Here is a 23685-nt window from a genome sequence, read left to right as displayed (position 1 = left end):
TTAAGAAAGTCAATCAGGAATGGAACTGAGTTAACAGAATCATTCATACAAGTTGGCAAAATAATTTAGGTAGCAACTTAACCCAGAATTTATTAATAAGAAAACTCTGTACAGTGACATGAACAGAATAAAATTTACAACAACGCAGAACAACTAAGTTATTCCACTACACCCACCACCACCCTGTTCATAATCTCAAGGAGGTGAAAATAATCTACCAAGGGAAAATAATAGGACTTATTTTCCTCTCTTCATATCCTCGATTACATTACTGTACAAAAGTTGAGAAGACGAAGAGGCGAAGAGGAAGAACGTGTTTCATTCTGACCATTGCGCTTCTGCATATAACTAGTTGTGTTGTTGTACCTGCACATCAACATGTTGCACTGAGCTGAGTTGTGTGGGCTTGTGACCAAAGTGCTCACCAAGATAACACAACAAAGTTTAAGCATGACCAAACTTTGGTGAAGCATGGATGGGCCACAACTGCACAACTAGAGTATAAGCACATTCATGACACCACCATATTTCCACTCTAAATGCAAAACAAAGCTTCCCACTGCAATGTACATCCTGCACTAATGATTCTACCTGACTTTGTATCTTTGATACAGCACCCAAATTTCCATGCCCATACTCATATAAATTCCTAGAATGAACTCTTGATTTGGGGTAGCATCGGATGTGCTCTAGCCACGAAAATTGGTGGAGAGGCTAAGGCAAATGAGATCTCCAATACCCAGAAAGGGTTTGGGCGGATTCTAAACAATTTGGGAGATATTAAAGTAATTACTATTTTTAATGGAGTCCCTAAGTCTAAACTTAGGGAAAATAAAATATTAATGTGAATTAATATAAAACTGTGTTAGAATGGTCCAAAATTCATGGATCAATCCAGATCTAATCTTAGCCGTTGATTAGGGACTTAATCTCGGCCGTTGATTTGTCAACGAGAAAAGTATAAAAGGAGGCTTGAGGGTCACTTGGAGAACATACCAAGAGATCAAGATTTCGACTTTCTAGGGCTGGATTTGCTGAGAAAGTTGAGAGAGTGATCAGAGTTGCAGCTGAGGGGCAGTGAATACAAAAGTAGAGAGGTAGAGATAGCACCGGGAGGATCAGCGCAGTAGCCGGAGAGAGGGACACAGAAGCAGCCAAGGGTTCACGCAGAGCCAACCAAGGCTCACGCAAAGGCAATTAGGAGTTGCGCAGTGCCTCAGAGGGCCAACGTGGGTGACGCAGAGGGCCAGAGGACTGACGCAGTGCCTCCAAAGCTGACGCAGTCCAAGCCAGAGTGACGTTGGGCTAAGGTTGGGCCAGAGAGAGGCTGACGCTAGGGTTTCATGGGGCAGATTGGAGCTGTGGAGCTGTCGAAGTGTTTATCCGGGGTTTCAACCATAATATCTGCTTCCGAGTAGAGAGATACTACTACCAAGATTTTTCTCTGTTGGGTGAGCCGGATTTGGCTCCTAGATTGTATTCTGAAACTGCTTAATAAATCAAACCCTCAGATAGTTGCATTGGTTTTCCCGCATTGGGTTTTTCCGGGGACATTAGTCCAAAAACAACAGTGTCACTTGTGTGCTTGTTTTTGTTTCCTTCAGTTGATGATCTGCAATGTGTTGAGCATGCACTTGTATTTATTTCTGGTATTTACATGGTAAATAACTTGTTAATTAACAGAACAAGTAGGTAGGAATAAATCAAAAAGTACATGAAGAGCTTCTAACGGATTAGTCTTAGAAATTCCAACATGAACCTCTCTTTAGCACAACTCCTCCATGTTGAAAATGTGTAACTAGGTTCGGTCTTCATAAATATGAAATGTACTTTTGATTCTTGTATATTGTAAAATGAAAGAAAAATTATTATTATTTTTGGAGCATGGGTTTCATGCTCAAGGTTTTTTATTTTAGAGGTCAAGCACCCATTGAGTGCTTCTAGGATTAATCCTAGGTCAAGAAGTCAAAAGAGTCATTGTCATAAGTTGAAGACCCCATCGGGCACATTGTAACTTGTAAAGAAAATTATTTTTGTCATTAAAAGTGTCAAAATACCCTTCAAGACCAAGTCGGTCTAGCAGCTAGGAAGTCGGCCTAATTTGAGGAGCCACATCCACCTTAAGAAGCCTATATAAAGGAGGGAACTTGACCTCCTTGGAAGACAATCATCACTCACTCATTCAAGCGAAGGAGGAAGAGGAAGAAGGCAGCGAAGAAGGAAGAGGACGAAGAAGACTTGTTTCTGGGCTATTTCTCTCTCACATGTGCGAAGGAAGGCTAGGGTTTTTGCTGTTGATCTAGGGTTTTTCTTCTGCAGGTTCGATCTTGAAGAAAGAAGAGAAAGAAGGGCAGTGAAGGTCACATTGAATCATCCTCAAGCACTAGAAGAAGGAGAAAGCCAAACGAAGGTCTGAGAAAGCCTTGCGAAGCAAGAATAAGCTCACACGTGTTGCAACCACTGCTGCTTGGGGGGGGGGGGAATTTCAGACTTGCAGTAGAGGCCGAAATTCTAAAGTTGGAGGTCGAAGTTGTGTTGCTGGAAGAGATTTGAATGGGTTTGACTTGATCTAAGGAAGCACATCATCCGAAAGGGTTGGACTTGGTCTTGGAGGGTATTGGTCTTGGTCTAGAGGTCATGGAGGTCGTCAATTGAAGAATCTATAAGAAGAGAAGAGATCTACGGGTTTTCCTCTCAAGTTGAGAGGTTTTGGCCCTGGCTTGCAACCTAGATTCTGTGTTCTTGTGCACTATTGTCCTTCTTGTTTTGGTAATTGTTTGATGATACACAAACATAATAATAAGTGAAGAAGCTAATAAATAAGAAAAACTAAAGACATCAAATAAGAAAAACTAAAGACATCACAAGTAGTTCTCAAGAAAAGAGAAATCACTCTAATCATTGCACTATAGATTTCTCAACATGGTATCAGAGCTAAGGTTGGCTAAGTTCATTATGAAGATCTCTACTACACTAAAGAAGTTTATAAACAAGTGTTCAAAGGTAGCAAGTCATCTCAAGAAGAGCTTCAAAGAAGTATGGAATCTTCTATTTACTCCAAAGAAGGAAGTGATCAAGACAAAGGATGAAGGACTCTTCTCAGCACTGACTGGCACATTTCAAGATGATAGCATTTGGCTGATCAGTAGTGGGGCATCAAGACATATGACCAGCGATCACAAACTAAAAACTTTGTCAAAAGAAAAGTCCTCTTACTTTGTAGAGCTTGGCGATAATAAGAGTTATCCTGTGAGAGGAATTGAATCAACCTCACTAGAGATGGAGAATGGAGGAAATATTCATCTCAACAACATCCTATTTGTTCCAGGTTTGCATAAGAATTTACTTTCCATTTCAAGCCTAGAAGATAAAGGTGATAGAGTGGCTTTCATTGATGAAAGAGTTTTGGTATGGCGTAAAAACTCAAGCACATAAGATGATAGAATGATTGGGATTCGTGAAGGAAGACTCTATATATTGAAAACTCCCCTCGCTCAAGCTTTGGCATAGAAGATGCTAGAATGATTGGGATTCATGAAGGAAGACTATATATTGAAAACTCCCCTCGCTCAAGCTTTGGCATAGAAGATTTGGTCATCTCCACTACAAAATCTTACCAACACTGCTCTACCTCATATCATGGCCATCACCCTGGTTCCTAGGATCCCTATATGAGCCCCCTGCATCATTGACGAACCCATGATTGTCCCAACCATTGGTGGGCGATGAACTGCCCTACATTAAGGGGTTGTTCACTTCTATATCACTCACATCATGCTCACATTCCCTGGATAGCCGAGCAATTATAAAAAAAAAAAAGAAAAATCAATAAAAGGCAAAAGGCATATCAAGAAGGGTAGAAAAACAAAGGACAGCATAACTCATGTACCACAATTGCTCCCTCCTACATCTATACACCCAAGTGTGGGCTTCTCTCATTATAGCTACCCTTGTACCATGGCATGTGACTTGGAGCCTTCCATTTTACCCCACTCCATTCCATCACTATTTCACATGACACTTGCCATTTGATGGATGAACCATGGACCTGTCACTCCCTTAGAGGTTGAAACCACCTAATAAGGTCTTTGCTTAACCTCCTTCTTGAACTTGGGAACACCTGTACATTCTAAAGTTGATTATGGAAGGGCATGGCACTATGAAGTGCCCACTTGGTTCCATGATTTGTAAGCTCATTTATTCAATTGCATTAATGAATTGTTGTACTGGAAGGCGAGGAGACGCATTGGATATTATGCAGGATTGCAGATTGTTAGTTTTTTGTAGCATCGGAAGTGCTCTAGACTTGAAAATTGGTGGAGAGGCTAAGGCACATGAGCTCTAAAGAACCCAGAAACCGTTTGGTGAAATTCCACCCAAAGTGTATTTTAAAAAAATATTAATATTTTTAATGGAGTTCCTGAGGCTAAACGTAGGGAAATTAAAATATTAATGGCTATTAATCAAAATATGGGTGAGAATGATTTAGAAGGCGGATCAAGTCATGTTTTAATCTTAGCCGTTGATTAGAGACTAAATCTCAGTAGTTGAAGACTCAACAGGAAAAGTATAAAATGGAGGCTTGGGGTACATTTGGAAACACACACAGAGAGAATTGATCTAAAGTTCGATTTCTGGGGCTAGGATGCTGAGAAATTCGAACTAAGTGATCATTCTGCAGCAAAGGGGCAGTGAGAATCCGGAAGGAATTTCCGAAGAATATTGATAGAGAGGCAGCGCAGACACCGAGAGAGAAAAAAAGTTGCTTGTCACGTAGAATCCAGAACTACCGAAACAGTCGGGAAAGCTAATGCAGAGGGAAAACTGTCGAAACAGTCGAGAGAGCTGACACAGAGGAAAAACTGTTGAAACAGTCGGAATTGCCGGGAACTGCTAGAACTGCCAGAACTACCGAGAACTGTTGGAACAGCCGGGAGAGCTGACGCGGAGCCAATGCAGAAATAGTCGGGGCTAGCCAGTCTTGTGCCGAATCAGCCGGAATTCTGTCGAGTGAAGTGAGGTAAAACTCACTCAAATTTTCCGCCAGTATTTTCTCTATAAAGGACTGCTAGATGAGCATCCTAGAGTTGTATTTAGATATTTCTCCTGCATTAAAATAAACCCTCAGAACTGCTGCACCAATTTTCCCGCATTGGGTTTTTCTGGGGACTATTGTGTCCAAAAATAAGTGTGTCCTATGCATCTTGTTCTTTGCTCTGTCTTCTATTTCATGAGATCAAATATTTAATTAGTGTAGGCTACAGAAGTAATTTGCTTTAGTATTCAGAAGAATAACTTGATGAATGTAATTTAAAAATCAAGTAGGTGAAGTAGATTCAGATTTGCTGCAGTAGGGGTTCCTTTGAGTCTAGGAATTTTCACATGGTATCAGAGCATTGATTTTGAAACAGGAAGAGCAAATCCAGTGCTGAGTAGTGAGGCCGAAAGCTGCATTTGGCAGCAATTCGAATCCCCTTGAAGGGATTGCACAGTCCTTGTCGGGAAGCAGATCTGAGGAAATCTCTCTCTGAGTGAGACGACAGAGAGGTACGATTTCCAGTTCGTGAGTTTGTAGAGGCAAAGGGAGTGACGCAGAGCCTCAACGCAGTGCTTGAAGGGTGCAATTTCTGTCCGGGCAAAATCCGTTGGAAAAAAGCGAAGACACATAGAAGGGGAATTTTCTCCTCAAAGGACTTCCAGCTAAGGAGTCTGAATTTTCACTTGCTAAATAGCAGCAGAGAGGGGCAGATCTACAAGCTACAACAGGGAGTGCGTAAGCCAGTCTAAGTGTTGTGCAAAGGAGAGAGAGGTCATTCGACATTTCTATTTGGGTGAGATGGCATTGCTTGGGCTCGGAGATCAAGACAAGTTGGACGGAGCCTCCAACTATGTCATATGAAAGACCATAATCTTAGTTGTTCTTGAGGAATATGATCTCGAGGCCTACGTCAAAAGTGTTGTAGTTGTCCCTGCTGACAACGATCAAAAGAAAAAGTACAAGGCCGAGCAAGGGAAGGCAAAGAGGCTCATTCTCGATGGAGTTCAAGACCATGTGGTCTCACACTTGCAAGGCAAGGATATAGCCCGAGACATGTGGGAAGCCTTGTCATCACTGTATGAAGGCTCTTCCGAACAGTGGAAGATGTATTTAGAGCAGAAGTTGCAGTGGACCTTGATGCAGAAAGGAGAAGGGGTGAACCTCTATCTTCAACGGTTTCAGGACACCAGAGACCAACGTGTTGCAATGGGGTCCACTCCTCATCCAACGGCGAAGGTGAGGATAGCCCTGAATGGAGTCTCGGATGAATGGCAAGTTTTCGTCCAAAGCATATTGGGCAAGGAAAAACTACCTTCATGGGACGAGATGTGAGCGAAGTTAAGGAGGGACCTAGTGAAGGTCAACCACAATGGAAGCAATGGGAGTGGCACAAAGACGAAGGAGGAGGGGGAAAACGCAGCTCTAGCATCGAAGGGACAACAGAAGCCAAAGCGGAAAAACGACATTTCGAAGGTGAAATATTTTAGATGTGGCGAGATGAGTCACTTTGCATCTCAGTGTCTTTTGAAGGAAAAGGATAAGGACGAGAAGCATGATCCAAAGGTTGCAGTCGCGAAGATAGACGAGGACAAGTATGCCACGAGTGCCAACGCATCTCCAAGAGGGAGATGGGGCGATGTTGAGCTGTAGTCGGGAGGACTACATGTGGGCAGGATCCCTGAGGAATCCACCTCTTGGATCAATTCCTTGCTACAGGAACCCAAGATTCAGCAGTAGCGAGAGGACTTAGTGTCAGACGATGCAATGGAGTGTTTGGAGGACAGATGCAGTGGCTTGGGACCAGAGACTGATCAGCACACAGCAAGGTTGGCAGTAGTGCAGATGGCAAAGTGCAAAAGTCAACAGCAGCGCAGAAGATTTAGAGGGTCAGCAGCAGTCAAACTCCAACATTCATTGTATTATGCTAAACATAGTTAAGTTCAACTAGTTTTGGATGTTTTTCAGTTGCTTCTCTCAACAACTGAGTTGCAGTACGAAAGCAGTGTTAGTAGTAGCAATGCTAGCAGCATAGAAAATGTAGTGTTTGAGAGGGAGTTTTAGTACAGATGCAACAGTGGCAATGGCAGTGTCATGGGCAGCAGTACAGTAGCAGCAACAGCACAATGTTGGTGGCAACAACACTGCAAAAAGGAGGTGCTTCAGAAACAGAGCAACATGCAAGTGTACATTGTTGCTAGAGCACTTTGCTCGCTAAGAGGGAGTGTTAGTTTTTGGTAGCATCGGAAGTGCTCTAGCCTTGAAAATTGCTGGAGAGGCTAAGGCACATGAGTTCTAAAAAACCAAGAAACCGTTTGGTGAAATTCCATCCGGATTGTATTTTGTTAAAATAATTAATAATTTTAATGGAGTTCTTAAGTCTAAACTTAGGGGAATTAAAATATTAATGGGTATTAATCAAAATATGGGTGAGAATGATCTAGATGGTGGATCAAGTCATGTTCTAATCATAGTCGTTGATTAGAGACTTAATCTCGGTCATTGAAGATTCAACGGGAAAAGTATAAAATGGAGGCTTAGGGTTCATTTGGAAACACACACACAGAGAATTGATCTAGAGTTTGATTTATGGGGCTAGGAAGCTGAGAAATTCGAACTACGTGATCATTCTGCAGCAGAAGGACCGTGAGAATCTGGAAGGACTTTCCAGAGAACACTAACAGAGAGGCGGAGAGAGCTTGCAGAGAGGCAGCGCAGTATGAAAATTCTATCGCTATAGCAACTGATTTATTTTTCCTACTTATTCCACAATAAGTTATATATGAAATTACTTCAATAAACATTAAAATAAATATTGTTGCAGTTATCACACCAGAACACAGAAACAAACATATGCACAAGCATTAACACATTGACACAGAGATTCTGGACAACAGTCCCCGGAAAAACCCAATGAGGGAAAACCAATGCAGCAAGGGAGGATTTTATTATTCAACAATTCTTCAGTACATCAGGGTGCCAAACTATCTTACCCACAGAGAGAAATAATTCTCCAGCACTTCGCCCAATCCCAGCGTCAACCCGGCTGACCTCTACATGGCTCTCAAACCCTCTGCATCAGCCCCTGCTTGACTGCGTCAGCCCTAGGCCTCTCTGAGTCACCCACGCAGGCCCAACGAGTGACTGCGCAGTCTTCTGTTGCCTCTGCGTCTACCTGAAAAGCCCTGCGTCTGCCTCTCCTGCCTCAGCGCTAATCTCCAATGGCTGATCCCGCCTCTCTGCTCCATACTTGCTGCCTCCTGACTGCTCACCAGACCAATGGTTCAATTTCTTAGCTAACTCCGCTCTAGAAATTGAACTGACTGGTCTCCCTCAGTGTGTCCTCCAAGTGACCCTCAAGCCTCCTCTTATACTTTTCTCGTTGACAAATCAACAGCCAAGATTAAGTCCCTAATCAACGGCTAAGATAAGATTTGGCTTGATCCATGACTTTTGGCCCATTCTAACACAATTTTATATTAATTCACATTAATATTTTATTTTCCCTAAGTTTAGACTTAGGGACTTCATTAAAAATATTAATTATTTTAATATCTCTCAAAATGTTTAGAATCTACCCAAACCCTTTCTGGGTATTGGAGATCTCATATTCCTTAGCGTCTCCACCAATTTTTGTGGCTAGAGCACATCTGATGCTACCCCAAATCAACACTCCCTCTTAGCGAGGATCGTGCTCTAGTAATACTCCTCACTGAGTATCACCTTGATCATCCGGCATCGGTCCATGTGCTGATGCTAAGCCTCCCTGCCCAACATCCTCTGCACTATTGCATCCTGTACTGCTGCCCATGGCTCTGCTACTACCACTGCTACATCTGTACAACAACTCCCTCTGCATCCGTGTTGTTGCTAGTCCTTTCTCCCAACACTGCATCCGCACTGCAACTTCCTTTGCATCCTTTTGTTGTTATCACTCCCATTTCTGCTACTGCAACGGGTTCTTTACCATTCCCATCTTTTCCCTGAAGTAGTCAAACTTTGCCCTTCCAAGGGCCTTGTTGAGGATGTCTGCCACCTGTTCTCCTGTAGGAGTGTAGCTCAACTGTATAGCTCCTTGTTGGACACAGTCCCTGACAAAGTGACACCGAATATCAATATGCTTCGACCTATCATGAAACACTAGATTCTCAGAGAGCTTGATGCAACTCTAATTATCGCACATGATCCTGGTCGCCTCCATATTCCTTCTGAATAGGTTCACAAGCAGTTTTCTAAACCATATGGTCCCACACGAAGCTATGCTTGTCGCCATATATTCTGCCTCAGATGAGCTCAGAGCCACGAACTTATGTTTCCTACTGCAACAGAAGGTCATTCTTGATCCAATGTTAAAACAGTACCGAGAGGTACTTTTCTGATCCACTGAACTTCCTGCCCAATCTGCATCAGTAATCCACTCACCATGAACTGACTGAGGGTGTTGACAGCGTAGCAAATGTCTGGCCTGGTATTGACCAAATACATCAGGAACCCTATGAGTTGCCTGTTTAAGGTGGGATCAACATCCTTGTCTTCTGCTGCATCAATCTTCTTCCAGTTGGTGATGATTGGCGTAGCCATAGGTCTACAGTCCTCCATCCCAAATCTTTTCAGGATTTTTGTAGCATACCTTCCTTGCCCAAGGAAGATTTCTCCCTTCTGCTGCCAAACTTCCAACCCTAGGAAGTAGTGCATTCGTCCCAAATCCTTCATATCGAATTCTATGGCTAGATTCTTCTTGCAGTGCCCAGTGAGTCTAGATGATCCTGTCAGAAAAAGATCATCCACATACAATACTAAGATTAGTGGCTCGTTCTCTACAACCAAATAGTAGAGATTCGGATCCGCGTCACTCTTGACAAACCCCATCTTCTGCAAGTAGCCATCTATTCGACCATACCATGCTCTCGGTGCCTGTTTCAGCCCATACAAGGCTTTCTTAAATCTGCATACATGAGACTTCTTCTCATGAGTCTCAAAGCCCTCTGGTTATTCAATGTATACCTCCTCTTCTATCACCCCATTCAGAAATGTTGTTTTGACATCCATCTAATGGATCTCCCATCCCATCTGGGCTGCAAGAGATATCACGGTCCTAATAGATGTATACCTGGCTACTAGGGCGAAGGTCTCCTCATAGTCAATCCCTTTTTTTTGAGCATACGCCTTAGCCACAAACCTGGCCTTGTATTTCTCAACACTGTCGTCTGCAACATATTTGATCTTGTAGATCCATCTTGAACCTACCACTGATATGTCTTGAGGTCTCGGCACCACCACCCAGACATCGTTTACCATTATGGAGTTGTATTCCTCTACCATTGCATCTAGCCAAACCTGATGTTGAGCTACCTCCTTAAAACTGGCAGACTCTCTATCCTGAGCTACTAATGCCTAATATCTATTTGGCTGTTTTCGCTCCCTCTTATTGCTTCTTGGCGCATCGATGAAGTTCTTTGCATCTCGCAAAATCTGACGAAGTTCCCTGCTAGTTCTTCCTCTGCCAGCAGGTGCTTCTGTTCACTCCTCATCCTGAGAATCTTCCTGTCTTGAGGAAGAATTCTTTACTTCTATTGGTTGAAGAGGCTTAACCAACAGCTCCTCTTTTGACTACTCCTTGGAAGGCATCTCGCGAGATCTTCTGAAAGCCCTGCCCTCCATGAACTTTACATCTCGTCGTACTACTACCTTCCTTCTCCCTGGAAGATAGATTCTGTATGCCTTAGCGTTCTCGCTATATCCTACCAAATATCCCTTTTCCACAGTCTGATCCAACTTCTTCCTCTTTTCTTCGAGTATGCAGCAATATGCTAGACTCCCAAATATCCTGAAATGACTGACTTCAGGTGTCTTCCCTGTGAAGACTTTCTCTGGAGTAATCTTGCCCACTGCCCGATGAGGAGTCTTGTTTTGAACATACTCTTTTGTTGTATGCTTCTGCCCACAAGAATTTTGGCATATCCTGATCATACATCATGGCCCTAGCTGCTTCTACAATAGTCCTGTTCTTTCTTTCTGATACCCCATCCGGATTATATGGAGTTGTCCACTCTCTTATGATGCCCTCCTTAGCACAAAAATCAGTGAAGTCTTTATCAACATATTCTCCACCATTGTCTGAGCGCAAAACATTTATTTTCTTCCCAGCCAGATTCTCCACCAGAGCCTTGAACTCCTTGAATCAACAGAAAACCTCATCCTTGGTTTAAAAAAAATAAATCTAAGTTTTCCTTGAGTGGTCATCAATGAAGGTAAGGAAATACTCAGCACCACTGAGAGCTTTGACGGACATAGGTTCGCAGATATCAAAGTGTATCAATCCTAGTACACTCTTGGCCCTGTGTTTGCTCTAGGAAATGTTGCCTTGGCATACTTTCCTAGAGCACATCCCCTGCATACATCACCTTGTTCCGTACTCAGATCCAGAACTCCTGTTACAATGCTCCTGAGAATTCTCAGAGCTCCATGGTGCAAGTGACCCATTCCAATGTTTTAAAACTCCGACTCCGACTCCTACTCGGCCGAGGATCAACTCCGACTCCGACTCCGAAACAGTAATGACTCGGCCGGCTCGATTTCAATGACTCGGTCGTTGTAAAAAATACATTAAATATTTATTTTTTTTATTAAAAAACATAATTTTAAATATTTTAAACATAATTTTAAAGATTTTCATTCATGTTTCCAGAATCCAAACACACAGCATTATAATATAGATGGAAGACAACATATGATCAAAGTAGGCTCATGAACCAATCCATTATATCAAAATGGTACCCAATGGCAATACATAGTCAACTGTCATACATGATCAAAGACTCAAAACAAAATACAAATAACCAAGGAGGCTAGAAATGGCCTCTACAACAAAAGTAAACTGTGATGGTGACCAGACTCCAATACTAGTACTACTGCAGCACTGCTAGCAGCTACACTACTACTAGCTAGTAGCTACTGCCAGAGGAGCCAAGATCATCTCAACCAATCTCTAGATCATCATCATCAGAGTCAGACAAGGGGCCCCATGGCTCCTCCTCATCATCATCGTCTCCAACTGCAACTGTAGAAGTGGTACCAGTACCACTAGCAGGCTGTGCAGCAGATGCAAGCTGAGATAGAGTAGATATGCGGCTGCGCAGGCGCTTCTGTCGTGGCTGAGCAGAGGAAGCACCTACAACTGGAGTCCTTGCTGGCTGTGAGACTGAGGCTGGTGGATCGGGATCTGCATTCAACTGAACAGGTTGAAGTTGAACAACATGTTCAAGTTCAACTGATGTCTCCATATCTATATCTACATCAAGATCCTCATCAGGATCAAACTCTGGTGGACGACTCTCCACTACCCAATCTGATGTTGGATCAATGTCTTCCAACACAATGGGATCTGAATCAGGTCTTTTGTTCAGCAAATGGTTTCGTCTGAGCCGAAGGTTGTATTGGACATAAACTAGATCAATCAACCGTTTATGATCCAAACGGTTTCTCTTCTTTGTGTGAATCCTCTCAAAGACAGACCAATTGCGCTCACACCCAGATGCATTGCAAGTTTGACTCAAAATACGAATTGCAAACCTTTGCAATTCAGGGCAATGGCCACCAAAGGCCTCCCACATTGTGCTGCAAAAAACATAGGAGTGTAATGAATTATGAATTAGTTGAAGCTCAACAAAATTACAAATTATATCTAACTTTCAAATTATAAATGATTTAATAAACTTTAATAAAAAAAGTAAAACCATTAAGAAATTGAAAATTGAAATTTTTGTTTACCTGGCTCATCTGCTTCTCTTGCAGTCTTTGCTAGGTTCTTCCCAAAGGTACCTGATGCATTGCTGAAGGTTGTAACCTGTCGATGTATCTCCAGTTGATCAGACTCCAATGGGATCATGCGATCAATGCAATCAACCAGTCCATCTCTGACCTCCCCCCTCAAACCTCCTGACTCCTTAGCTTTATAATGATACCGTGGGTTCAAAAAATACCCAGCTGCATGTATAGGGCGATGGAGTTGATTGTTCCATCTTTCATCAATGATTGCCCAAATGGGCCCATACTTTGCCACTCTATCCTTGTATGCTGTCTTTATTTGCTCATTTGCTTGATCCATAGCCTCATAAATGAAGCCCATAGCCAACCTTTCCCCATCCACCAACCGCAACACCTTAACTAGTGGCTCAGCAACCTTCACAATCTCTGTTGCCTTTCTCCAAAAAGTTTCTTCATGGACTTTCCTTTTCAATTCTTTGCCTTCTGGTTTGTTAGACCAATTGCTTTGATTCCATTCATCACTGGAAAACATCTTTTGCAAGTTTCTATGTTGGGAAAGCATAGATTGCAATGTCAAAAAATGTGTAGCAAATCTAGTGATGGCAGGCCTAATAATATCCTTGCCTCCAGTGTGTTTCCTCATGAGACTCAAAACCAGTGTATGATTGTAGATAAATTTTGTTATGCTTTTGGCATGATCTACAGTGTTTTTAACCCAATCTAATTTTCCAATATCCTCAAGCATGAGGTCTATGCAATGTGCAGCGCATGGGGTCCAAAAGATGGTCTTGTGCTTTTCCTCTAACCGTTTACCAGCAAGAACATAGTTAGAGGCATTATCTGTGATGATTTGAACAACATTAGCCACCCCCACCTCCTCAACAACCTGATCCAATAGCTCAAACAACAAGTGGCCATCTTTTACTTTATCAGATGCATCAACTGATTTTAAAAACATGGTTCCCTGTGGGCAGAAGACAAGAAAGTTTATGATGGTACGGTTTCTTTGATCAGTCCATCCATCTAACATGATGGTACACCCTGTTCTTGCCCATGAGTCCCTGAACTCTTGCAAATACTCATTAATGGATTGAATTTCTTTCTGCAAACAAAACCCCCTTAGCTCATGCATAGTAGGGCCTTTGAAGCCTTTTCCAGCAGCATGTATGGCATCAAACATAGGCTCATAATATGGTGAACGAGCAGCATTAAAGGGGATATCAGCATCATACCACCATCTAGCTATGTACTCACAAGCAGTCTCCCTCAATTCTTTCTTCCAATGGTCATCTAAAGTGCGTTGAATTTGACCTTTACTAACTTCAGGACCATGTGCATCTGATGGAGAGGAGGGAGTGAAATAACTTTTGATAGTCACATCACCCTTTTTCAAATTCATTTTACCCTTTCCCTTATCTTGAATAGAACCAATAAAGGGAGGAACATATCGGAAAGGGTTGGATGCCTCAGTTTGAGGGATAGAGGAAGAACCCTCAAAATCATAGTGGGGGTTGGCAGCCATCATTTTTTGTATCTCCCTCTTCCTCCCAATTTCAGCCTGTATGTCTTTTTGCCTAGCCTTCTCTTCTTTAAATTTCTCAAAGCTGGCCAACAAATTCTTTCTAATCTCCCCAATTTCTGGTGAGGTACATGGGGTAATTTGGCCTCTAATCCCTGCCAAGTGTTGTTTCAGCGTATGAATGCCCCCAGGACCTTCCTTAATTTTCCTATGGAAAAATTTGCAATGCATTTGACTATCAACCATTTCAACATATGCCCAAGCAGGATCTCTTGCCCTAGGTGCCATTTTTTGACTAGGAAAACAATCTGAAAATGAAAAAAAAAAAAAAAACATTGATTCAATGTTCATTTACTTGACAAAAAACACTCTCTAAGCTTTCTAGATATGCACCTAAAATTTACTAAGCAAAAACAGATTTATAGAGGTGGAAAAAAATACCTCCAGGCACAAACTGCCTCCTCAAGCTTGCTCCAAGAATCAGCTCCTCAATGCTGCTCCAAATGGCTGCCCAAGAAGCTCCTCACTCCAGCTACAATGCTCCTCCAAGACTCCTCACTGCTGCTCCAAAACAAGCTCAAGAACTGCTCACTAACTCTCAAAGAAGACTCTCACTCAAATGCATAAGACTGCTGTGAGTGAATGAGAGCACTTGGGTGTGTTAAATAGGGTTTGGGAGGGGGAAATGGACCCCAAAAATCATTTAGCATATTGGTATAACAGTTTGAGATCCAAAACAAACATTAAACAATTTAAAAATCCCAAAAAATCAATTTTTTAATGTTGTTTACGTGTGGAGGGTCGTCCCATTGTGACTCGGCCGAGTCATCGGAAACGGTCGAGTTGGCTGAGTCACCCATGACTCGGCCGAGTCATTGAATGATTCGGCCGAGTCATGGGTGACTCGGCCAACCGGACCGTTTCCAAGGCCGGGTCACTCCCAACTGCTTCAACTCGGATCAACTCGGCCGTTTCGGTTTTGAAACGGCCGGTTTTTAAAACAATGACCCATTCTTCTGTGCCATAGTTCGTTCAAGTCCTTGGAGACTGCCTATTAGTGCCATTGGTGATTCTAGTTGCAATCTATACAACCGATTACTTTTGATCCCGATCTGCACTTTTTTTTTCTAGCTCGGGCGTTTGACGTATACCTTCTCCTTGATAAAGTGGATGTCATAGCCCTTCCCTTGTAGTTGCGACACGGAAAGTAAGTTCATCTCCAATCCTGATACATGCAACACATTTGTAGCACGGAACCACTATCCCGATTCTGTTTGAAAAACTATGATACCCTTCCCTACTGGAGTACACTTTGCCTTGTTCCCCATGGTGATATGAAAGTACATCTTCTCTTCTCGATATTCTGAGAAACATTCCCTAATTCCCATCATATGCCACAAAGCTCCACTATCTATATACCATACTCCCGATGATGCAGCACTAGTCATACACGCCACTTCTTCTTCCAGCCTGCAATCTTCTGAAAATCTGTGTGAGTCCCCTAACGTGGATGCCTGTGCATCGTGGTCTCGACCCATAACTGATTTTCCCTTTCTGTCTCTGATTACTCGCTCTGATACCATGTGAAAATTCTATCACTGTAGCCACTGATTTATTTTTCCTACTTATTCTAGAATAAGTTATTTATGAAATTACTTCAATAAACATTAAAATAAACACTACTGCAGATATCACACCGTAATACAGAAACAAACATATGCACAAGCATTAACACATTGAGACAGATATTTTGGACAACAGTCCCCGGAAAAACCCAATGTGGGAAAACCGATGCAGCAAGGGAGAATTTTATTATTTAGCATGGCTCTCAAACCCTTTGCGTCAGCCCCTGCTTGAATGTGTCAGTCCTGGGCCTCTCTACATCACCCACGCAGGCCCAGCTAGTGACTGCATAGTCTTCTGTTGCCTCTGCGTCTTCCTGAAAAGCCTTGCATCTGCCTCTCCTGCCTCAGCACTGATCTCCAGTGGCTGATCTCGCCTCTCTGCTCCGCACTTGTTGCCTCCTAAGTGCACACCAGACCATTGGTTCAATTTCTCAGCTAACCCGGCTCCAGAAATTGAACTGACTGGTCTCCCTCAGTGTGTCCTCCAAGTGACCCTCAAGCCTCCTCTTATACTTTTCTCATTGACAAATCAATGACCGAGATTAAGTCCCTAATCAACAGCTAAGATAAGATCTGGCTCGATCCATGACTTTTGGACCATTCTAACACAGTTTTATATTAATTCACATTAATATTTTATTTTCCCTAAGTTTAGACTTAGGGCCTTCATTAAAAGTATTAATTATTTTAATATCTCTCAAACTGTTTAGAATCTGCCCAAACCCTTTTTGGGTATTGCAGATCTCATGTGCCTTAGCCTCTCCACCAATTTTTGTGGCTAGGGCACATCCGATGCAACCCCAAACCAACACGCAGAAGCCGAGAGAGCAAAAAAGTTGTCTCTCACGCAAAATCTAGAACTGCCGGAACAACTGAGAGAGCTAACGCAGAGGGCAAATTGCTGGAACAGCGAAAACTACTGGAACAATTGGGAGAGCTGACGCAAAGGGAAAACTGTCGAAATTGCCAGAACTACAGGGAACTGCCGGAACAGCCAGGAGAGCTGACATAGAGGGCAGAGAAGGTGACGCAGGGCTGACGCAAATCCAACGCAGAAATAGTCGGGGCTAGCCAGTCTTGTGTTGGATCAACCAGAATTCTGCCAAGTGAAATGAGGTGAAACTCACTCTGATTTTCCGCCAGTATTTTCTCTCTAAGGGATTGCTAGATGAGCATCCTAGAGTTGTATTCAGATATTTCTCCTGCATAATAATAAACCCTCATAACTGTTGCACCAGTTTTCCCGCATTGGGCTTTTCCGGGGACTATTGTGTCCAAAAATAAGTGTGTCCTATGTATCTTGTTCTTTGCTCTGTCTTTTGTTTCATGAGATCAAATATTTAATTAGTGTAGGCTGCAGAAGTAATTTGCTTCAGTATTCAGAAGAATAACTTGATGAATGTAATTTAAAAATCAAGTAGGTGAAGTAGATTCAGATTTGTTGCAGTAGGCGTTCCTTCGAGTCTAGGAATTTTCACACAGATGGGTCTTCATCTTGGGGTTTGGTCTCCCTATATCGGATCTAAGCCCTACAGGGGTCTTAATGGCATTTGTAGGGTGTGTGTTGAGAGACATGGGGCCTCCACTACAACAAAGAGCAAATAGCCACACCATGGGATCCTCAGCACCACTTATTGCTTGCTTGTGTCCCACTTGTTTGATGATGACGATGCACCTGGACCACCTCCCCCGCACCATGGGATCCTCAGCACCACTTATTGCTTGCTCGTGTCCCACTTGTTTGATGATGACGATGCACCTGAACCACCTCGCCCAGCTAGCTACACACTTGCACCACACACTTGGCAGTTGATCCAGGGCCCAGATGGGATTTTGTCTCACTTAGGGAGACAAGGAAGGGCTTTGCATCATTGTTCCAACACTCACAGATGGAGCACAAGCTTGTTCAATTTGGTTGGAGACACATAAGGATATTCTTTGTGCCCCCACGGGCACTTGGGAGCACCACAGGTCATTTGCTTGGAGATCAAGGGGCCACCCCCTTCATCAATGTTATTGGAGCCCTACTATTCATTATGGCACATGAGGGACTTCATTTGGCCTTCCAATGGCCTTCTTATTACTTTTCTATCATTTTGGCCCTCTTGAGAGGCTAATTATTCATTTTATGGAGTTATTTGGTGGGCTTGTCACCAAAAGTATTATTATTTTGCACATTATTTTATTATAGGGGCATCATGAGGCTAAATTAGACTATTCGAATGCCTTAGAGGATTGTATAAATACATGTGAGGCAAAATTTGTAATTCATCATCACTTGGGATATTCGCTAGCTCTCCTTGAGAATTTCAACCTGCAATTTGTGGAGTGATTTGGATGGAATAAATGCATTTTGACGTTTGGAAATCTTCACTATCTTTTCTTGGAGCTTCTTGTTGCAATGTTGTGGATGGATACATTCTTCATTGTCTTGTAAGTGCCTTTTAATTGTATATTTCTGAAATAATGATTGTCTAATGCATGGAATTTCTTTCTTATGGTTATTATTGTGCCCTAATTCATGAAAATTGCTTTAGGCCTTAATGTTATTGGAAAATTTTGCATGCATTACTAATAAAGATGATGAATGAATGAATGTTCCTAGGGGATCATTTGCATGTGCATCCTTGAAAAGTCATAATATTTGCCATCGAAATATAAATGTTTAAAGTTGTCATGTAGTTGCATCCATAGACAGTGAAGTTACTGCGTTAGTCCTCCTTGAAGAGTGAAGGTGACCAAGTTAGAATCATTTTGACCCCAACCCTCCCAATAGCCAAGCACTAGTCTTAAATCCTAGTTTGATCACATCAAATTCCTTCTTTTCTCTCCCTTTCCCATTGTTAGCCCTAACCCTATAGGGCCTCCTAGGGACTAGTGTGAATTGCATTAGGGTGGTCATCTTGAAGTGAAAATTGGCAAGCGACTGTGTTGGGGTTTTCTCTAGGTCTTTTCCAATTTTGAAGCAAATCTCGTGGTTAGATTTGGAGAAAATTCAAGCCCTAGCTCCAAGATCATTCTTTTACCCTAAGTTTCTTTGGTTAGTGGCTCCCCATAGGTCAACTTTACTTGAAAACGCATTGGAAGTTAACCATTCATTGACCTATCTTGCCTTTACTTATCTTAGGGCATATTATCCATCACTGTTCTACCAAACCCTAAAAGCCTAGTTTGGTTACCCCTAGGGTCTCTCTTGTAATCCCAATCATCATATGATCTTTACCTTGCAAAACCTTAAGAAAAAACCTTTTTCTTTTATAAGAAGCCTTAATCTAGGCATAACTCTTTATTGAACACCCTTCCACCTAGGTCTAGGCCTCTTACTCATAAGCCTTTCTTGGAGAGCCCTTCATCTTGCTTTCAAGAAAGCAGGACATTATCTGAGCCTCTCTTTTGAAAGGGCTTTGGAAATCACATTGTACCTTATCATTGACCTCATCATTCTAGCAGTTTCCTTCGTACTGGGAGTGCTTCCATCAATGAAAGGTTTGTAAAGAGCAGGAGCCAATGACTGAGGTGACAGTGGTCCTTGTCCCGTTGTTGCCATTTGGTCTAGTAGTTGTCATTTAGGTACCCCTCCTAGGACCCTTGCTAGATTATGTGGTAACATGCCTTTTTGCCTAGAAAAACACTTTATTATGAGTTATATTAATGTCATAGAGTGAAATCACTTTATGAGGTGGTACATGAACTAGGTACTTTTAATAAAGTCACTTTATGTTTTAAATGTGACTAGGGAGAAAGAGTACAAAGAGTCTTTTATGATTAAAGTCACTTTATAATTTAATGTTAACTTTATGTGGAGAAAAGTGCACAAGTTACACAACATTAAAAGGTGACTAGGAGACTCATTAATTGAGGAGCGGCACATGAGAGAGGGGGTCAAGTGGGGGACTTGATCTCATTGGATGGGATTTAATCTCACCCCTTGATCAATAGGGTTTGGGTTTTCCTACTTTAACAGAAGACAAAGAGGAAAAAGGCAAGGGATTCTCTCATTCATTCTTCACTCAAGCTTTTAGAGAGGAGGAGAGGAGAGGTTGCCATAACCATTGATCTGCAAGAGGAAAAAATTATAGGCAAGGGATTCTCTCATTCATTCTTCACTCAAGCTTTTAGAGAGGAGGAGAGGAGAGGTTGCCATAACCATTGATTTGCAAGAGGAAAAAACTATAGCAAAGTAGGAGCCCGAAAATCTAAGAGGTAGCACTGATTGCTAAGGTTTGGTGAAAGAGAGGATTACTCGCAGCAAGTAGAGTAGCTCATTTCCTAGCAGAGAGGTTGGCGTCAAACCTAAGGTTCTGAGGCTGCCCTAGCGAAAATTTCACAGTGAATTCCTAGGAGACAGGCTTGAGTTTTCAAGTGACAGAGGCCAAGATTTTTAGGACTCCCAGCTTCAGATTTGAGGTTGAAAAGCAGGTCGAATCTTCATGAGAATAATTGGTCTGTGGATTTTGTGTGCTGGAAAATAGTCGTCTATGGTATGCAAACTGTGGGAATTCAGTCTGTCTGATAGCGTATTTTGTGGAGCATTTACAACAAAGAAATGTCACAGTCTCCAATGGAGCAGAACTTTGTATTTTTGTGACTGTTTGAGTGATGAATCTCAAGGCAGAAGTCTGACATAAGTCTTTGCAAAGGCAAGAGATTCAAGGACAGAGGTATTCTTTGTTAGATTTTGGTAGCATCGGAAGTGCTCTAGCCTTGAAAATTGGTGGAAAGGCTTAGGCACATGAGTTCCAAAGAACCCAAAAACCGTTGGGTAAAATTCCACCTGGATTGTATTTTATTAAAATAATTAATATTTTTAATGGAGTTCCTAAGTCTAAACTTAGGGAAATTAAAATATTAATGGGTATTAATCAAAATATGGATGAGAATGATCTAGAAGGCAGATCAAGAAATTTTTTAATCTTAGCCGTTGATTAAAGACTTAATCTCGGCTATTGAAGACTCAACAGGAAAAATATAAAATGGAGGCTTGGGGTTCATTTGGAAACACACACAGAGATTGAGGAAATCGATTTTCTGAGGTGAGAAGTTCTCAGGAGGAAAATCGATTGGGGATATCTTGTCGCTGAGGGGCAGAGAGAATCCGAGAGAAGTTCTTTCCAGAAAATACAGAACAGAGAGGCAGAGAGAACTTGCAGAGAGGCAGTGCATAGCCGGGAGCGCTAACGCGGAAAAGTTGCCTGTCATGCAGAATCCAGAACTATCGGAATAGCAAAAGCTGTCGAGAACTGGCGAAACTGTTGGGAATTGTTGGAACAGCCGGGAGAGCTAGCGCAGAAATAGTTGGGGTTAGCCAGTCTTGTGTTAGATCAGCCAAAATTCTGTCAGGTGAAGTGAGGTAAAACTCACTCAGATTTTTCGTCAGTATTTTCTCTATAAAGGATTGCTAGATGAGCATCCCAGAATTGTATTTAGATATTTCTCCTACATAATAATAAACCCTCAGAACCGTTGCATCGGTTTTCCCGCATTGGGTTTTTCCGAGGACTATTGTGTCCAAAAATAAGTGTGTCCTATGTATCTTGTTCTTCGCTCTATTTTTTGTTTCATGAGATCAAATATTTAATAAGTGTAGGCTATAGAAGTAATTTTCTTCAGTATTCAAAAAAATAACTTGGTTAATGTATATTAAATAAAAATCAAGTAGGTGAAGTAGATTCAGGTTTGCTGCAGTAGGAGTTCCTTTGAGTCTAGGAATTTTCACATGGTATCAGAGCATTGATTTTGAAACAGGAAGAGCAGATCCAGTGCCGAGCAGTGAGGTCGAACGCTACACTTGGCAGCAATTCGAATCCCCTTGAAGGAATTGTGCAGTCCTTGCTAAAAAGCAGATCCGAGGAAATCTCTCTCTAAGTGAAATGACAGAGAGGTACAATTTCCAGTTCGTGAGTTTGCAGAGGCAGAGGGAGTAACATAGAGCCTCAACACAGTGCTTGAAAGGCAATTTCAGCTGGCGCAGAAATCCACCAGAAAAGAGCGAAGACACATAGAAGGAAATTTTCTCCTCAAAGAACTTTTCGCCAGAAAGTTCGAATTTCTCACTTGCTGAGCAGTGACTGGAAGAGTTAGTTCAACAGTTGGGTGAGATGGCATCGCATGGGCTTAAAGATCAGGACAAGTTGTAAGGAGATTCCAACTGTCATATGGAAGACCAGAATCTTAGTTCTTCTGGAAAAATACGATCTCGAGGCCTATGTCATAAGTGTTGTAGTTGTTCTTGCTGACAACGATCAAAATAAGACATACAAGTCCGAGCAAGGGAAGGCAGAGAGGCTCATTCTTAATGGAGTTCGAGATCATGTGGTCTCACACTTGCAGGGCAAGGATACAGTGCAAGAGATGTGGGAAATTGTGTCTTCTCTGTATGAAGGCTCTTCCGAATAACAAAAGATGTACTTAAAGCAGAAGTTGCAGTGGACCTTGATGCAAAAAGGAGAAGGGGTGAACCTCTATCTTCAGTGTATTCAGGACACTAGAGACCAGCTTGCTGCAGTGGGGTCCACTCCTCAGCCAACGGCGATGGTGAGGATAGCCCTGAATGGAGTCTCGGATGAATGGCAAGTTTTCGTCCAAAGCATATTGGGTAAAGAAAAACTACCTTCATGGGAAGAGATGTGGGTGGCTCTTCAATAGGAGGAGTTAAGGAGGCACCTAGTGAAGGTCAACCTCAGTGGCAGCAATGGGAGTGGAAAAAAGACGAAGGAGGAGGAGGAGAACGCAGCTCTAGTGTCAAAGGGACAGCAAAAGCCGAAGCGAAAGGAGAACATTTCGAAGGTGAAATGTTTCAGTTGTGGCAAGATGGGCCACTATGCATCCCAGTGTCCTTTGAAGAAAAAGGATAAGGATGAGAAACATGATCCTAAGGTTGCTTCAGCAAAGATTGACGAGGATGAGTTTGCCATGAGTGCCCACGTATCTCCAGGCAAGAGATGAGGCGATATTGAGTTGTAGTCGAGAGGACTACATATGGGAAAGATCCTTAAGGAGTCCACCTCTTGGATCAATTCCTTGCTACGAGAGCCCAAGATTCAGTGGTAACGAGATGGACTTAGTGTCAGATGATGCAGTGGAGTGTTTGGAGGACAGATGCAGTAGTTGGGGACCAAAGACTGATCAGTGCAGAGCAAGGTTGGCAGCAATGCAATTGGCACAGTACAGGAGTCAGCAGCAGCGCAAAAGATTCAGAGGGTCAGAATCAGCAGCAGTCAGATTCCAACATTCATTGTATTATGTTGAACACAGTTAAGCTCAGCGAATTTTGGATGCTTTTTAGTTGCTTCTCTCAGCAACTGAGTTACAGTATGGATGCAGTGTTAGCAGTGGCAGTGCTAGTAGCATTGCAGATGTAGTGTTTGAGAGGGAGTTGTAGTACAGATACAGTGATGACAATGGTAGTGTCATGGGTAGTAGTACAGTAGCAGCAGTAGCATAGTTTTGGTGGTAGCAACAATGCAGAAAGGAGGTACTTCAGAAACAAAGGAGCATGCAAGTGGACATTGTTGCTAGAGCACTTTCCTCACTAAAAAGGAGTGTTAGTTTTCTGTAGCATTAGAAGTGCTCTCACCTTGAAAATTGGTGGAGAGGCTATGGCACATGAGTTATGAAGAACCCAGAAACCGATTGGTGAAATTCCACCCGAATTGTATTTTATTAAAATAATTAATATTTTTAATGGAGTTCCTAAGTCTAAACTTAGGGAAATTAAAATATTAATGGGTATTAATCAA

General features: G+C 42.3%; 1 protein-coding gene across 2 annotated transcripts in view; it reads right to left on the bottom strand.

Moving 5' to 3' along the window:
* Window positions 1–23685, bottom strand: part of LOC149145621 (LEC14B homolog) — a 308684-nt gene that overhangs the window by 70318 nt on the left and 214681 nt on the right. The window lies entirely within an intron of this gene.

Source organism: Pinus tabuliformis, chromosome X (assembly GCF_031772625.1).
Source record: "Pinus tabuliformis cultivar Carrire ecotype Pingquan chromosome X, CPIR1, whole genome shotgun sequence".
NCBI classification, from domain to species: Eukaryota; Viridiplantae; Streptophyta; class Pinopsida; order Pinales; family Pinaceae; genus Pinus; species Pinus tabuliformis.
Note: the sequence above shows the minus strand (reverse complement) of the source record. Positions and strands in the feature narration are given on the sequence as shown.